Source organism: Protopterus annectens, chromosome 17.part0 (genome assembly GCF_019279795.1).
Source record: "Protopterus annectens isolate FY-2018-M chromosome 17.part0, PAN1.0, whole genome shotgun sequence".
In the NCBI taxonomy this organism is placed as follows: domain Eukaryota; kingdom Metazoa; phylum Chordata; order Ceratodontiformes; family Protopteridae; genus Protopterus; species Protopterus annectens.
Window position 1 is genome coordinate 689,981,302 of NC_056751.1, and position 15,067 is coordinate 689,996,368.

General features: G+C 37.5%; 1 protein-coding gene across 7 annotated transcripts in view; it reads left to right on the forward strand.

Annotated features, from left to right (window-relative positions):
* LOC122791844 overlaps nt 1-15,067 on the forward strand; it is a 2,266,858-nt gene that overhangs the window by 212,777 nt on the left and 2,039,014 nt on the right. The gene's annotated exons all lie outside the window — the stretch shown is intronic.

Sequence of the window (15,067 nt, forward strand, 5' to 3'; positions counted from 1 at the left end):
AGCCCAACATTCTGAGACCAAAATCTAGGAAGTCAAAAACACTGAAAACACAAAATACTGAAAACACACAGGATACCAACACTTACTATATTCTGCCACAAGTACATACAGAAACAAATAAAACACAAACCATATTACTCTTCTCCAAGTATAAGTAGAGGGGCTTTCAGGATTCTGTAGCACCCCTATATATATATATATATATATATATATATATATATATATATATATATATCTATATTACTTTTGCCACCCACCCCCAAAAAACACCTGCTTTTTCTTTTGCATGTTGTGAGTTTAATCCACAGAGTATAAGCAATAGTCTGTTCATGGTTATGTCTCAGTGTTGTGGATATTGATATTTCATCCATTTGATCAGGAATACTACATCCATATATATGTATTTTGGGAAATGTTATATATACACACACACATATATTAATTCCCCTTCAGAAGGTCGAATGGCTGAAATCTCGAAATGCATATGGCTGAAGCCATATGCTCGAATTTCAGAAGCTCGACCTTCTGAAAGGGAAAAAACCCCCCAACAAAACACAAAACAATGTTTCTGCAGGGGGGCAAGCCCCCCTGCACTCCCCACCCCCCACTACTTATTTATTCCAAGTCTGAGATAGCACTACAGCACAGAAAGGGAAATCTTCCATTCTGCGCTGTATGACAATCCCCATTCAGAAGGTCAAGCTTCTGAAATTTTGAGCATATGGTCTTGACCATATGCATTTCGAGATTTTAGCCATTCGACCTTCTGAAAGGGAACCATATATAGATATATATATATATATATATATATATATATATATATATATATATATATATATGTGTGTGTGTGTGTGTATGTATGTATGTATATATGTGTGAACTGATATTGATCGAAACAACAAAATCTCAATGCTTGCAAAACCGTTACTGAAAGACTGACTTTGCAAATGCCAGCACTGTAGTACATTTGTGCTGAATGACAATCTTGGTGCATGCAAAAGAATGTACCAAAGCAAATAGATTAAAACATCATTTTTTTGCAGGGGTGCAAGCTCCCCTGCCCTCCCCATACCCCCTGCTAATTATATAAGCTAACTATAAGATTGCACAATCTGGATGAAAGGGAATATTTGTCTATCCTGAGATTTGTATGATCTTGCAAATGTCGATCATCTATTTAGCTGAATAAAATTTTTCAGCTAAATAGATATTGACATAAGGCAGAGTCGACCAAGTTCAATTGACTCATAAGAGAGAGAGAGAGAGAGAGAGAAAGATATATGCACACACACACACACACACACACACACACACACACACACACACACACACACACACACACACACACACACACACACATAAAACGAATAACATAAAAATAAACACATTAATTGTGAGCATCAGTATGAATGCATTTGATACAGTTATATTTGATGGCTGCTGAATGATATAAAACCTGTGCAGCCACATAACTACATAGGCCTGCTGTAGTCCCTACCAATATAGAACAATATATCTGAATAAAGTTTATCATATACTATCAGCGAAATCAACATGTCATTACCCACTGCCATTTGTTCTTCTAATACATGGACACTGTATGTAATTCACCACACTTCTAACAGTATAGATTGTACCTCATAGTACACAGTATAAGAACTGAAGTCATATTTAAAGGATTTTTTTCTAGCCGTAGTTCATGTAAAGGGTGGCCCAGACATTTATCATTTTCTGTCTCTAACAGTTGTGTTAAAAACTATGAACTTTGTTCATCTGGGACTGATTGCAAGGTGTTTGGTAGAGAAGCAGTGACATGCGTAAGCTAGTTTGTACTTCAATAAAGACCAGATAATGTCCATAGAATGGTATTATCTATAAATAGGCAAGATAATATGTGATTAATAAACTGCATAGCTTTTATGAGGTTGTATAAAGTTCATGAATAATAAAAATAATAAGTTTACTGAGACTGTAATCTTTTAAATCCTGTCAAATTAAAGGGGCACAGAGATTCTTCCATGTCAGACTTGAGGATGTTATTTTTTAAGGTGGTTATTAACAAGAAAATGATAAACCCATTCTCCAGTATTTGGCAGTTCATTTCTTTAATAAACATGGGAAAAGAGGCACCAGCAAATCCTTTCTTTAACTCATCAAAGACAATTCAAGCCAGTTCTCCATTTTCTGTCTTACTGTATATGACATTGTTAAGGGATGTGTTTATGTAAGCTGTGATAGAATTCTGCCATCAGGTTTTAGGATTTCAATGGCCGAACATTTGTAAAAATGTAAAAGAGAGACAGAAAGGAAAAAGCCATGCGTAATAAAAAAACATATGAACTAGATCACTTATACAATATTTACTGCTACCACCCTGATACATGGATACTGCATGTAGTTCCCAACAGTGCTAACAGATTAGACTATACCTTATTAATGCAAGAAAGACTGGGATCATTCATCTTAAAGCAGCTTGTATTATTTCAGGTGTTTATTTGCCATAGTTGGAATTATTACTTGGAATTTTAATGATGGCACAAATCAAAGGATCTGTGATGTACCGAGTGTGACAGGGTCTGGAATAGAAAAGGTAGAGAGCTGGATATGAGTTGCGATTGACATCTGCCAAGTCTGAACTGAAAGTGATAAAAAGAAAGTGGTGGATTGTAAAGAGGTCTGCAAAACCCTTTACAATTGTTCTGGCTTCAGAAGAGTAACTTCATATAGTTCAGATTAGGGTGGCCTAATGGTTAAGGTGTTTGTCTTACAAACACAAGGTGCAGGGTTTGAGTCTCACAAGTAATAATTGGCTAGGCTTACAATGATTCACAAGAGCAGTTAGCCTAGTACTAATCTATGCCTATGTCTATGTCTATTATGAAATTGTTGATTATCTCATTTCTTCAAATGAATGGTTTATTGTCCCAAGAAGCTCACGGTAATATTTGAAAAATATTATTGTTTTAAAGAAAACTTTGATGTTGTTGGCTAAATTCTTTGTATATATTTCAGTACTCAGGACTTTTTAAATACTACTGTTTTATTTATTTTCCTCATGGGTCTTGTTCTTCACCTAATAATGAGCCCTTATTATAGAGGTGAGCAAAAATGCCAATTGAAGCCTTAGAAATTTGGTGGCATAAGGGAATATATTCCTGGAATGGTATGGAGGGTGTTTGGAAAAGTACAAGAAAAGTATCCTGCTCTGATTGTGAGATAAATAACACTAAATGTTTAGTCGACTGAAATTGTCCAATCTCAATACTCTAGCAAATGACTGAAATTTTATCCACAAATTTTTTAACAAAATTAAAGAAATAGAAAATTTGCTACTAATCATCTTTTATTTCTGTTGCATCTCTAACAGATGGGGATAAATTATAAGGTACTTTACAATTCTATATGGAAAAAAGAAAGCTCTATGCATGGATTTCCAAGTAAATATTTTCCAAAATAATGATGACTATTGCAAAATGAAATTTGTATCCTAGCTTTGATTATGTCTTAAAGATTCAGATAATAAGTCTGATTTAAATAATTTGAACTATACAAAATTGTATAATCACATAAATCAGTAATTCCAAACTCTTCCTGAGTTAAAACTGTAGTCACTGCTGTTTAATTCAATAATATATATTTTATATATTTTAACAATGGTGGATACGTTCTTATATATGTTTCACATGCTTTATGTACCCTTAGTTATGTAGATTGCATGTGCCTTCTGTGGAAGGTTGCCACTGGGCTGGCAACTCGACACTGTAAAAACTCCACTGCCAGTCATGAGCGGACAGATGATCTGCTGTGGCAACCCCTAACTGGGAAAAGACGGAAGAAGAAGAAGAAGTTATGTAGATTGCCTAAACCTTTGTCTTAAGAGCCAGTCCTCATTCTGTAATTTATTTCTGTCTATCTATCTCTATAAACATTAAATTGAACCACAGCGAAACCATTCCTAAAGTATCAGTGCTCCTTGTTGATGCTCATTTATAAGTTAAAATCTATAAAAAAGAATCATGAATCATAGCCATTCTCCTTTGAGACTTTGAATTAATTAAGCACTTAAAAGTTGTTTAGAAATCAATACCTTACTGAAAAATAAATAAAAGAAAGATATTAAATACTTAAATGATTTTGGCTTTAACAGTCCCAGTTGTATTTAATTTGATCTAAAATATGTTAGACTATTCTGTGGTTGATTAACTTTGTATTTCGGTTACTCACTTTAAATTTTAGCTAAGAAATTATTTCAAAACTTTTTAATGGACTGAATATAAATTCTATATATGAATTAACATTCCTTATGGTTATTAGGTTCATAGGTAGGTACTAGGCTATTGGTCCTAGGGCCTATATAAGCCTAGCCAAAAAGGTAACCTGGCTTTCACCATCCAAGTAAATTATTTTCCTGTGCCCTTGTCGAGCAGAGCCACAGAAGTGATCCCTGGGGTGAATTTCCTATTTCCCATCCAATCATCAAGACTTTTCTTGAAGAGTGCTAATGAGGAACTTTGTTTGATATAGATAGGTAGTTTGTTCCAGAGTATGGGAAGTCTCTGGGACAGGAATCTATCCCTCCAGCATGTTCTATTTATTGTGGTGAGAAGGTTTAGGTTCCTAGAGCATGTAGCTCAGAGGGATTGGGATTTCTTTAAGTAAAGCATGTCCAACAGCACAGAGTTTGACATAGCTTTGTATGTTAGGCAGAGATCGCCTCTGAGTAGACAGTATGCAACTGCGTAAAGCTGGAGTTTTTTGAGACGGTCTGCATAGGGCATCTCTTTGAGGCCAGTAATCCTCATTGTGAGGTATTTCTGTGGCCTTTCCAGTTGTTGTAGATCTCTTGTCAGGTACATACCAAAATGGGCGTAGTACTCTATAATGGGTCTAATGAGTGACGAGTAGAGGGGAACAATGACCTCTTTTGTTCCTGGATGAGAAACCTTTTGTGATGAGGTGTGCCATGTAGAAAGATTTTCTGACTACTGTGGCAATGTGATTATCAAAGGAGAGACTACTGTCCACCTGTGTCCCAAGGTTTCTTATCATACTTTCGGTGTTAAGTAGACTACTGCCTATGTGGTAGTTCATGGGTACAGAGTTTTTACAAAAGGGGATTTCAATGCACTTTTTGGCATTGAGCTTGAGGCCATGGCTTTGACACCAGGCATCTGTCTCAGTGAGGCCCTTTTGTAGGATGCCCACATCATTAGGAGTTTTGAGTATGGCTCCTAGTTTGCAGTCATCTGTGAACTTCATTAGCCAAAGACCTTCTGTGTTAGCCTGCACTTCAGAGAAATAAATTCCAAACAGGAGAGGACCCAGGACTGAACCCTGTGGTACTCCACTTGTCACTGGTCTGAAGTCAGATTTGGAGTCTGCTACTTTCACTGTGTGGGTTCTGTCAGTGAGCCAGTTGGCAACCCATCTTGTGACATAGGGATTTATACCTAGTTTAGTGAGTTTATCTATAATTCCAGAGTGGGGGATGGTGTTGAAAGCCTTGGAGAGATCTAGATAGGTTGTGTGAGCCACATTACCTTCTTGTACGGCTTTGGTGACTGTTTCAAAGAAGTCTATCAGGTTTAGGAGACATGATCTGCCTTTTACAAACCCAAACTGGGTGGGGTCCAGAGTCTGGAGATTACCAATATCTTTGTTTATAAATTCCATGATGATATGTTCCATGGCCTTGCAGACCAGGCTCATCAGGCTAATGAGGCAGTAGTTCCTGGGGTCCATGATGGCTCCCCCTTTGTGGAGTGGGATAACTGTCGCTGTGTGCCATTCAGTGGGCACAAAGCCTGAGGTGGGGCTATGACTGAACATGGTACTTGGGGTACCAGTTCATTCTGTAGTTCATGAAGAATGCAGCCTGGGATGTTGTCACATCCCATGGATGCTGTATTCTTGTCTTTGGAGAGTGTGGTTTTTACCTGTGCAGCCATGATTACAGGAACTTTGCATTCTTCCGGTATAGAGATGGGCCATTTAGACGGTGAGAGAGGGGTAAAGTTAGCACTGAACCTATCTGCCAGGGTGTTGGCAGTATCAGTTGGTTCTGTATATTTAGTGCCATTGTTCTGTAAGTCACAGCAGATCTGAGTGTTGCCACTGAGATTTTTGACATAGCTATAGAATGCTTTGTGTTTGTCTTTAGAATCAGTGGTGCTTTTGTTTTCATAACTAGCTTTGAAGGATTTTATGAGGGATCTCAGCTTCTTAATGAGGCTGACCAGGGAGTTCCTCCAATCATGGGATTTTACTCTTTTTTTGCAACAGTTTCTTTCTTCTGTTGTAGAGTTTGTTTATGACAGGGGACCGCCAAATTGACTTCCTTTTTTTGTAGGATAGCATCTTGGTTCTGTTAGGGATAGCACGATCCATGCACTCGTGTAAGTGCTTATAAAGTGGATTTGTGTAGGATTCAATAGTCATACCTCTATTGCCCATCTGCATGGGTGTCATGAAGTTTGCCACTTCTGTCTTAAGAAGTGTGAAGTTGGCTTTGGAGAATTTTTTTACGGTGGTTTCTCTAATGGAGGGTGGGGGCGGGATGTGGATGTCTAGGGTGATTAGCTTGTGGTCAGATCTGACCAACAAGGAATTGACCTCTGATGTGGGACACCGGTCACCCATGTTGGTAACGACCAGATCTAGGATATTGCTGCCCATGGTGGGGGTGTGGATAAGTTGATCCAAGGCATTGGAATTTATGAATATTATACCTCTTAAAAGGAATTCTCTGGAGCAAAATAATTTCTACTTCAAATCCTTTAATAGATTATTATCTCTAAAGGAGTTTGTTATTGATTCCATAAGAAAAATAAATAAAAGAGATAAGTGATGGATGACCTTATTATGTTTTATTAATAATTTCTGTTGCATAAAAGGCATATATTCAATTTTAATATAGTCTAAAAATTTACTGTATAGCAATTTAGCTATCTTTACATGTGAATCTGTAGCATCAATCATCTTTAGCACATAAAATAAATATTTCCAATTTAGGGAATCACAGACATCTATATCTAAAGCAATTAATGCCAATTCTTAATTATACACATTTACATAATCACTATCATTATTCATTTGATGTTATCTTACATTTGCTGTCTTATAATAAATCCAGTATGGTGATTTATTAAGGTTGCATCATTAATTATAATTTGTGTGACAAAGTTGATATCAAAATTTTGTAATCTATATTCAGTGATGCAAGTTGACCTAAAATAAACATAAGTGTGGGCTTCGCAATTTTAAAATGCAATGACTGTTAAACATGAATTTCCAAGAAGGAAGAATAATATAGTGATTTTGGATGTAAAAAAAAAAAAAATATATATATATATATATATATATATATATATATATATATATATATAGATAGATATATATATATATCAGTTGAATAATATTTAAGAAATAATTTTTAGATTTCAGGAATTAACCCATCAATACCTTGTGATTTGTTATATTTAAGTTTTTAATTTGTTCATGTAATTGTGAGCTGGTCACAGGTTTCAGAAGATTCCTAACATTCTGCTCTGAAACAGTTGTTTAAGATCAATCCATTTTCATCCAAATCTTCCTTATCTAAATGATACATATTTTCAGAAATATTTTAAATGCCACCAAAATATATTCTATATATGCAGCATTTCTGTTGCTTCCTGTAATCTTGATAATTTTTAATTGTTTTGATCTGATCAAAGTTTTTGATCTACTTGATACTGAATACAGGCCTTTTGGAGATGGCACATAATATTTGTAATTTCATATTTTCTATCAACATTGCTATATTATGATTTAAAATACTTTTTTATTGAAGCCTTAGCTAAGTCTATGAAGATAGATTCCACTTTTAAATATTTAATTGCTCAGTATTTACATCCTCTTATATTTTCACTAGGTTTTTGTCCCATTCCTAGAAAAAAATATGGATTCTATCAAATAAATATGATTTAACAGGTTCCCAAAGTACAATGCCATTTACTTGTCTATTATCCTTAATTAAAAGATAATCCTGTACATCTTTAATTAAATTGTTTACATTTCAACATATACACAGAGTTCAGTTAATCATTATTAATGTTTTATATGTTTATAGTTCAGTACAGGGTACCTGCTCTTGTGGGCCATTTTAATCATAGTCAAGTACTCAATGTGGGAATCAAACCCTAGACCCTGTCTTTGCAAGGTAAATACCTTAACCATTATGCCAATCTCCCATAAAGATGAGAAACAAACCCTGTACCCCATGTCTGAGAGGTAAATACCTTAACCATTATGTCAACCCCCAAATGCTTTGAAACTGATAATTTATGAGCCGGAGCATTGTGATCCATTGAAGGACACTGTAACAGAACCAATATCTGCACACAAATTATTGAAACTACAAATTCTATCAGTGTAACATTACAAAATTAATAAAAAACAAAGAGGTCATTCTATCAGCTAAATTGCTTAAATTCAACAATGCTACCAACGTTTTCAGAGCTATCGCAGAAGCTGAAAGTCTAAGGTCAGTATTAGTGCTAGAATGTTTTTTTTTCAATTTAAAATACAATTAAAATCAACACTCAAAACAGGGATACTTTTATAAGGTAAGATATCTAAATATTGTTCTGCATATGTGCGTGTGTTTCTTATAATTGAATTTCACATTGATTGAAGCATATTCATTTGTAGCAGTCTGACTAAGTGCATACCTGTTGAAACACACACTGAACAGATTGCATACATACTTAACATATACACACTCAACCCAGCAGAAGACTTGTAACACATGAACTACAGCACTTTCACCTGTACGAAGGATATCACACACGCACACACACACACACACACACACACACACACACACACACACACACACACACACACACACACACACACACGCACACACACAGGACACATACAAACACATGCACACACACAGGAAACATACACACTCACACACACACACACACACACACACACACACACACACACACACACACACACACACATGCACACAGGACCCATACACAGAAACACACACTCACACACAGGAAACACACACACACACGATGCATATACACACACACACACACACACACACACACACACACACACACACACACACACACACACACACACACACATGCACACACACAGGACACATAGAAACACACACACACACACACACACACACACACACACACACACACACACACACACACACACACACACACAACACACACATGCACACAGGACCCATACACACAAACACACACTCACACACAGGAAACACACACACACACGATGCATACACACACACACACACACACACACACACACACACACACACACACACACACACACACACACACATGGGAAAATTCAGGAAGGCACCATGACTTGTACATGCTGCAGTATCTTTCCTTGACTCAGTAACCTCCCTTATATGGTGCTGCATGGTCTTCCAACATAAAGGTTTGCAGCGCTGTGAAGGGTTGCCACTGTGGCCTTGATGAATGCTAATGAGGCATTCCTGGGGCTTCTTACACTAATTAGCCATGTTCTATCTCTCCCTGGGACTACCTCCAGGAAAACATCTTCATGAAATTGCTTAGCTGTGTAGATCAGCATGGCCATCCCCACCACACTGTGGTAGTGAACACAGTCAAAAGACCATGTTCAAAAGCCCAACACAAATGCAGTGGTTGAACAACTAGACATCAGGAATTACTCTTTAAAATGCCATAATGGCACCACTGGTACTGTAGGGCTCGGTGGTAGGGAGGGGCTACACTTGACACCTGGGATTAATCTTTAAAGTGCTGTAATAGCACTGACAGCATAACAGGGAATGGAGGGTGGGGGGGAAACACTGGACCCCAGAGATAAAAGTGAAGTGCCATAATGGCAATGACAACATAATGAGGATTAGGGTGAGAGGTTATACTGAACCCCATGGATAAAAATGAAGTAGTGTAATGCCAATCACAGCATAATGAGGATCGGGATGGGTGGATACACTAGATCCAAAACAAAGAAAAAAGGATAAAATAAATGCTCCATCAATTTTCTCCATTTCAACAACAGCAAAGCTTTTGGGTTTCCCCTTCTTCAGTGCTAGTACATACAGGGGAAACCCAAAAGCTTTGCTGTTGCTGAAATAAAGTGGAGAAAATTGATCAAGCATTTCTGTTATCCTTTTTTGTTTGTTTTGGTTCTACATTTTGTATTGGATACAGTTTGCCACAGTAAGGATATATTTTTTGTCGTTGAATTTGGATACACTAGATCACCAGGGTTTAACACAAATGTGCTGTAATGGTAGTCCAACTATGCAGTGGTAGAGGGAACCACAGGAGGACAGATGAGCAGATAGGGTAGGGACAATTACAGGAACTGTGTGCATGCGTGTGTGTATGTGTATATGTGTGTGTGTGTGTGTGTGTGTGTGTGTGTGTGTGTGTGTGTGTGTGTGTGTGTGTGTGTATGCGTGCGTGTGTGTGTGTGTGTGTGTGTGTGTGTGTGTGTGTGTGTGTGTGTGTGTGTGTGTGTGTGTGTGTGTGTGTGTGTGTGTGTGTGTGTGTGTATGTGTGTATATGTGTGCGTGTGCGTGTGCATGTGTGTGTGTGTGTGTGTGTGTGTGTGTTTGCATATGTGTGTGTGTGTGTGTGTGTTGTGTGTGTGTGCATGTGTGTGTGTTTGTGTGTGTGTGTGTGTATAAGTGTGTGTGTATGTGTGTATGTGTGTGTGTGTGTGTGTGTGTGTGTGTGTGTGTGTGTGTGTGTGTGTGTGTGTGTGTGTGTGTGTATGTGTGTGTCTGTTTGTGTGTGTTCATGTTTCTGTGAGAGTGATTGGAGGGGAATGCTACTGCCTACATGAGCAGCAGTACTACCTTGATGTGCGTATCAGTAAATTCAAGAAACATGCAAATGAACTAATAAAGAGGTCTTACCTTGTGTATAACATATTTCTAAATCACAAATGGGAGTATTGTGGGGGAAGGGTATGAGTCAGGCTAGGCACTTTAATGAATTCCCAGGACAGCTATGCACACTTTTAGAAACACCTTGCTTCTCAGTGGGCAAGCACCTTGCATACCTACTCACCCCCCTGCACCCCCCCTTATACATGCTAGCTGTACACTGCTCACACAGGAGGACATGAGGGGAAAACACATATCTCGTATGAGTGGAATCAATGGCATCACACTTATTTATTTATTTACTTTTTTATTTATTTATTTTTATTTATTGACATTTGTTAACTTAGTTAGTCCAACTGAGTCAGGGGCCCATTTTCAGTGGAGACCTGAGGAGAAAAGCTCCAGAAGTATTACGTATTTTTACAATAAAAATCAAATCAAAAATAAAAATAAGAATAAAAAATTAAAACCACCGTGAAACATAAGAAAATCAACAGTTAGAGAATATCTGTACATAGAATAGGTTAAATAACAATTGACAGGTCTAGAGAATATGACACATGAAGTACATACAAATAGATAAACTATTCAATCAAAAAATGTTTCTTTTTTCTTTTTTTTTAAAAAGATAAATATGAATATACATGCTATGGAAGTGAGGGGGGATGGAAGTATAAAGGTATATTAGGCATATACAAGGAAGTAAAAAGTAGAATAGAGAAAAGGAGTTAAACTTCAGAAGAGAAGAGGCTAGATCAAGTGGGGGTTAGACAAGGGCAGGACCATGCACTCTGAAGAAAAAATTTAAGTTCTTTTTTGAGCAAGTGTTTTTGATGAATGCATGTTATGTTTTGAGGAAGTGAGTTCAAACCATGTGCAAAAGAATATTTGTAGAGGGACTTTCCTATATTTTTATGGGTTTATATATGTCAAGGAGGTGTTTGCTGGAAGTATGGAGGTGACAATAGGGGCTGTAGTAGGAGACTAGGTTAGAGATAGATGGGCAGGAAGAGGGGTCATTCAGGATAGTGTATGTAATGTGAAGTTGGGGTAGAAGTAGTTGTTTAGAGAATTCTGGCCATTGGAGTGATTTAAGGGTGAGACAGTGGTGGAATTTATAGGGGTGATTAGAGGCAGACCTGGCTATTTTGTAATAAGTTTGCTCTAGTTTAGTGATAAGTGAAGTTTGAACATTAGTAAGGACAGGGGCAGCATAGAAAAGACAGGGTAGAAGTAGGGAATGAGTGAAGGAGAGTTTGGAAGAAGGTGACAGAAATTTTTGGTTGTGATAAAGAAGTCCGAGTTTCTGGTGGGTCTTTTTTTATACATTGCTGGATATGAATTTGAAATTTTAGTTTATCATCAATAATTACTCCAAGCAGTTTGGTATAAGGTTAGGGTTTGATGACTGTGTTATTAAGAGAGGTGATAGAGAAAGAAGGTTTGTGCTGGGTGAGTGTTTTAGGGAAGAAGAGAAGGAGTTTAGCTTTTTTTAGATTTGATATTAATTGGTTATCAGAGAGCTAGGTTTCAACAAAGGTGAAGGTTTGTTGAGTGAGAGCTAGGAGTTCAGGGGTGTTGTGGGCAGAGGTAATAAGGGTGGAGTAACCAGAATATTGTAGAAGGGTAGAGAGGTTAGTAGCAGAGTGAAGTTTGTTAGTGAATATGCTGAACAGAATAGGGCCTATAATCGATCCTTGGGAAACTCCAGTATTTACAGGGAGGAATGGAAAAAGGACAGTTAGCCAGCAGATAGATTGCTGCCTGCTGGAGAGGTAGCTAGAGAACCAGTTGATGGAGGAGGAAGAGAGATGTAGATCAGAAAGGTTAGTAAGGCGTTTTGAGTGAGAGACAGTATCAAAGGCCTTTGAAAGAGCAAGGAATAGACAGGAGACAAGCAAGTTATTGTCACAGGCTTCAGCTATTGTTTGAGTAAAGGAGAGTAATGCAGTGGCTGTGCTCTGGTGGGGTCTAATGCCATGTTGGGTAGGGGTAAGGAGAGTGTTTTCAAGAAGGTGTTTGATTAACAGAGCATGGGTGCACTTTTCTAAAATTTTAGAAAGGGGGGACAGGATACCAATGGGTCTAAAGTTAGAGGGATCAGTAGAGTTGCTGCCTTTTGAAGAGGGATTATATAAAAGGATTTCCAGATATCTGGGACAAGGGCCTCAGAGATGGAATGATTAATAAGTATAGTGACAGGGTAGGTGATGGATTGTGCAGCTATTTTTAGGAAGTGGGAGGGTAGTTGGTTGGCAGAGAGGGAGCAAGGTTTAAGTTTATTTAGAAGAGATTTAATAGTGGCAATTGGGACTGGTTGGAAAGAAAATGTATTGGCAAGAGTTTAGTTAAGAGGTGATAGAGGGGTTGGGTGAGATGTACTATTTTTGTGAGCTTTTGGATAGTTTCAATGAAATAGTTGATTAGGAGAGTGGCAGTGTTGTGTGGAAAGGAATTGGGAGTTATGGATATACCTGGGTGGAGCAGGTTGTTAATGGAGGTCCAGAATTTTTTGGGATTTTTGTGAGGGCTGCATTGGTTAGAGGAAAAATAAGCTCTCTTATTTTTGATAACTAGTTTTTTGGTCTGGTTTCTGAACTCTTTATATGTCTGAAGTAAGGGAGGGGATTAATTTTTAACCCAGGATTTCCAGGTGCTATCTCTTTTGTGCATGATCAGTTTGTTTTGTAAGCCAGGGGGCATAGTTGAATTTAATTCTGATATTTCTAGAAAGGGCAATAGAATCAAGAGTGTCAAGAAAAATCTTATTGAAGGACTTTACAGCCTCATTGAGTGGAAGGTGGTATAGGCAGTACCACTTGATACCAGATAGAGTTAAAAGTGTCTGGGTCAAAGTGTGTGAGGTTCTGGCATATTATGTAAGTATAGTCTTTGGGAAAATGTTGGGTGAATCTATAAATAAAGGTTGGGGAGTGATCACTTAAAGAGTTTGGAAGTATGCCAGGGTTATGGTAATGGCTGGGAGCTGAGGTAAGAATCAAGTCAAAGATAGGTCCAGATGGGGAGTTTTTGTTAGTTCTAGTGGGGATAGAAATGTGTTGCTGAAATCCATGGAGTTTGAGACTATGGGTAGGGGATGAGGGGGACAGTTTATACCAGTCTGTGTTAATGTCTCCAAGTATAATGGATTCATAGGGGACATGCAATCTTTTATACATATAACTGGGGAAACTACAAGTTCATTCAACCACTTCACTATTCAGACACTGAAAAGTAACCCATATAATGTGTGTGTGTGTGTGTGTGTGTGTGTGTGTGTGTGTGTGTGTGTGTGTGTGTGTGTGTGTGTGTGTGTGTGTGTGTGTGTCTGTGTGTGTTTAACATTATTACTGTTTGCAATTTGCATATGTTTTAATGAGCCCTGACATTGTAAATGACTGTGTGGTCAAACTAAGTCTATTAATCACAATTTTTCCCTATATAGTGTATTTCATTTACTGTAGTACTATAACTTACCAATGAAATAAGAACCCATAAGTGTTTATCAGAGTGCTCATTTTTCTTATTTTCAGTTATTTCTATTTTCAAAATTCATCGGATCTTTTTCTTATTTTCAGTTATTTCTATTTTCAAAATTCATCGGATCTTAAAGAAGATATTTGTTAGTGCAGCATAATGTTAATTTATATCCTCACAGTTGTTTACTTTGTTATTCAAATAACTGCATACCATAGAAATCCTTGATGTAAGCATTCAGGGGAAGGGGTTTAGATTGATAATAAATATGTTCTAGCACAGCAACATCCTGAAAACTATATAGGGCTTTATTTGTAAGCTCTTCCCACTGACCCACCTGATTCCCATGTATATGATATATGAAATCTCTTCTAGGCTGGCATCCTTGATGTAGAACTATTGGTCCTCTGGCCACACATCCACTTGCTTAGGATAGGTAAATTGACAAAAATTCAGCTTCTCTGTCCTTAAACCAGCTTTGCTTCTCAAACCTGAGTCACATGGGATGCAGTCAGGGCTTCCTCACTCTCCGCTCTAGAGCAAGCAATGGTGCTTTCATTTCAATGGTTTACTTACTAGATGCAGACAAGACAAATGGTGGACTAGAGAACACAAACACAAACACTTATAAATCAATTCACTACTTAACAGACTATCAGAAATGAC